A 4,385-nucleotide genomic window follows, 5' to 3' on the forward strand; every position below is an offset into this window, starting at 1 on the left:
ATGAACAAGTTTAGTAACAGAGTTCATATTGTGGAAAGAAAACTAAGAAAATCAAAAGAAATCCAACAGAAAAAAATAGAAAGTAAAATGTGACAGAGTAAGTTTTAAAATTGAAATGAAATACAAAAGAATTTTGCAATGGGTTCATATAGTCATTTTAATTTATGTGCTTAGGAGCTCCGGAATCAGAATAGGGAGAAAATGGATTATAATAATGCTTTGATGTGTCCTCTGATTCATGGTAGCTAATACATAAGATACAAAAAATATAATGTATATGAGTGACATTGACATTTTGAGATTTCATTAGTGTTTATAGCTCTTGTCTATATTCCTGTTGAACTGTAGTCTTTCCACTTTCTACTTGTTGAACTCTATTTAGTTGATAATTAAGCCTTTTTTATAATGTAAATTGAAATTATGCATTGCAGAAATTAAAAGGAGAAAGAGAAAGTGAAAGAAAGGATGAAAGAGAGAGAGAAGAGAAAGAAAGGAACTATCATTATGTGCTTAAAATTGTATGTATGAAATGCCTTAAATATGCTTGAATTTAAAATAATGTTCTATTAGCAAAGAATTTTCACAGTATTATTTTAAAAAAATGAGCCGTGCCCTAGCTGAAGCAGAAATTTTATCCCAAGTAAGATAAAACTAAGGAAAACCATACGCACCACAGGTGTCATAATATATGAGAAAAGCCAAAGGAAAGGACATGAAAAAGAAGAAATGATCATGAAGTGAACAACAAGGCAACTTTGGACAGATCTTAACAGCCATAATAGAAACCTAAAAGCCTAGAGGAGAAATCAGTGGAATTAAGAACAGAAGCATACATAAAAATTATTAAAACCAAATGCCTGCTCTTTTAAAAGCTTGTTTACACAGAGAAACATTTCTAGCAGACTGATGAAGAAAACAAACACCAACACAGAGGTTAAAGGAAAGTGGCATCACAACAGACACCACGGGCGTTGTGTGTCATGAGGGATGCTGTGGAGAACCCGTTTTTCATAAAACTCACGGGCGTTGTGTGTCATGAGGGATGCTGTGAGAACCCGTTTTTCATAAAACTCACGGGCGTTGTGTGTCATGAGGGATGCTGTGAGAACCCGTTTTTCATAAAACTCACGGGCGTTGTGTGTCATGAGGGATGCTGTGAGAACCCGTTTTTCATAAAACTCACGGGCGTTGTGTGTCATGAGGGATGCTGTGGAGAACCCGTTTTTCATAAAACTCGCAATGTAGCTGCAGCAGAACAAGTACCAGAAAGTCAGAAATTGCTAATGCTAATTCAAGTGAAACAGAGAAACTGAACAGCACTATTTCACTTAGATTAATTTAATTTACAAGCTAAACACCTACAACATCTAAACAACCCAGGCAGGCTCAGATTGCTTCACCACCGGATACTCTAAAACGAAATTCTGTACAGTTACATACTAAATAAAAACAGTTAGATCTAGAAATGCTACCTAGTCATTTTGGTACAGCAAAGAAGAGAGAATAGAAAACAAATGTGATTTAAATAAATCATACATAAAAAAATTCTTGCATCAAATCAGCAGAAGTGATCCAACCAACTTAAAGTGCACCCAAACTTGAGGATATTCTCATATATTAGGAATTACTAAGTAAAAATTTTAATGATGTGGTTAATGGGGAAAAGTTAGTGGCCTTTTTTGTTTCCATGATTAAATATTAAATTACAGATGAAAATAATGTGCTGAATTCCTGAGTGCTGCTTCACTGCTGTAGGAGTGCATTCTGCCTACCCTCCCCCACACACTGCAGGACTTTCCTCTAGGCTAAGACAAATCGTGAAAGCACAGCATGTTTCCTTGAATCCTGGATATCACTGAATGTAAAATAACCAATCAACTTAACCGTGGCACTTGTTCTTCATGTATTCTTATTTTAAAAACTTTCTCTAATTTTAAAGCATACAATTCCATAATTTATTATATAATAAAGAAAATGTAAAAAACAAATTAAGATTATTCTAAAAATCCTGTTAATGTTCTGGATTTGTTAATATTTTAAAAGATTTATTTTATTTGTTTGAAAGGCAGAGTTATATATATAGAATGAGTGAGAGAGAGTGAGATTTTTGATCTGTTGGTTCACTCTCTGCAGATGGTTTTAATGACCAGGACTAGGCTAGGCCAAAGCCAAGAGCTTCATCTGGGTCTCCCTTATGGGTGCAGGGACCCAAGCACTTGGGCCACCATCTGCTGCTTTCCCAGGAACAATAGCATGGAGCTGGATTGGAAATGGAGCAACTGGCATTTCAGTTGGCACCTAAGAGGGATACCCATGTTGTGGATTAACCCATCATGCCTCAGTTCCAGCCTTGTAAATTGTTTTTTGACACAGCATTCTTGATATCTTGATGTCTGGGATTTTTTGTCTTCAAAATTTGTACAAGATCACATTCCTTAAAATAGAGGTCTGGAATTCTATAAAAGATTTTCTTGCACCCAGATTAATCTATCTCTGTTGTGAAAATGACTTAACTTTATTTGAGGTTTACATGAACTATAATATCCAATAAGTATTTTGTGAATAAACAACAATTCGTTTAGATTCTACTGGGTTTGGTTATAACCTGGTGAAGAAAAACAAATGAGTTTTTTGGCTGCAAAATATTGGAGCCTAGAATTGGAAAGGGAATATGGAATGAGCTACAGGAAAGATGTGAGATGTGGCCAAGTTCTGTTTATTGTTTATAGCACTGGCATGGTGAGGTGTTCAGATTTCATTCCTTGGGGTAAATTGGAATGCTATGAAAAAAGATCCTATGTGGAATTTCCATATTTTAGGTAGGAAAAAGGAAAATAAAGGAGGTGTTGATTTGAACTGATAGAACTTCCACATATTTCTTCCACAAAGGGAAAGGGTGGAGATAAATCAGATTTAGTCATAGAATTGTTAGATCTTGGAGGTTAACAGACTTGTTTTAAGACTGGTTTTTCCACTGAGACTCTACTCAGTCCTACCACTCCTAAGACCCAAAATGCTTATTTATGTATATAAAATGCATTTGTGAATAAAAAAAATATAAACCAATCTACCAGAATTTTAAATAACTACTACCTTGTTAAATAAAGCTTTATAAGAACTGAAGTCTAGGATTCAATAAAAAATCTTCAGAGTTCTCCCCAAGATCTTGGCCTAACACTAACTCCTCTTAATTCCAACTCCAGGTTGAGCCAAGAAAAACATTATGTACATACATATGAAGACTCCTACCTGCACACAAAGCCAAAACTTTTGAAGAGACAGCAACCCAGAGCGCAAGTAGGCTTATCCCTTTTCTGATAGTCACGCATTCCTTATTTGCAGAGCTGGGACTAGAGAAAGCCTGTAATGAAGGCGTCTGAAGCACAGGCTCTGCTTTTTTTTTTTTTTTTTTCCCCTCTAAGGACAATGCTAACTTCACCAGCTGCTCATGTAAGGTTTGGTGAGCCTTACTATTCTCATCTACAGAATGGAAATAATACTTATCTCTATAAATTATCATGATAATTGAAATAAACCAGATCATTCATAAAACGTAATATATTGTACTTCCAAATTCACTCCATAGTAGGTTACATTTCTGTCTTCCTCCTTTCATTAATACCTCTTTTTTTTTCCAGAAGCTCATCTCACCTTGGCTTTGGTTGCAGCCCTGGCTTCTGACCTTACCATTCCCCCTTCTCATGCCAAACCTAGCTTAGTTGGTCCAGGAAGTTACTTATACACATTCTGGACTTGGCCCAATTACTGCTATGACCTTGAACAATGCCACTGGACATATACACCCTGCTAGCAATCAAAGGAGACTGCCCTCCCCCATCCCTGCCACCGCTGTGATAACAACGGAAGAGGGTATAGAGATTCTACATGTCAGCATCATCCAAGTGGAACTAAAGCCAAAGAAGCCTACCAAACTGACACTCAAAGACACATCCTCAGGAATAGTCCTAAGTACTTGAAAATTACTCTTCATAAAGCAAGAGACAACTAATGTATGAGATGCCCACATCTTAACACAAGGACACAAGAAGTAGTTAAAGGTAAGGCAATGTGATAATAGAAAAGAAATGTGATATTGGCTAAAAGTATATTCCCAAGAATAGGACATTGATGAAATTCCTAATAAATACTTCAAAAGAATTGCTATAGGGATAATCAAAGAGATAAAAAGGGATACAAGTATGTAGTAAAAGGAAATTAGAAAAGGAATGTATCATGTGAATGAGAAATTCAACAAAGAGATAAAGATGTTGAATAAAACAAACAGCAATCTTGTCAATTCAAAATTCAATATGTCAAATAAAAAATACAGTTGAAACTTTCATTTTTCTTCTGCTATTTTGAGCAGAAAAAAGAATATTTGAACT

Source organism: Oryctolagus cuniculus, chromosome 5 (genome assembly GCF_051225735.1).
Source record: "Oryctolagus cuniculus isolate XC-2025 breed Fujian yellow rabbit chromosome 5, ASM5122573v1, whole genome shotgun sequence".
Lineage (NCBI taxonomy): Eukaryota > Metazoa > Chordata > Mammalia > Lagomorpha > Leporidae > Oryctolagus > Oryctolagus cuniculus.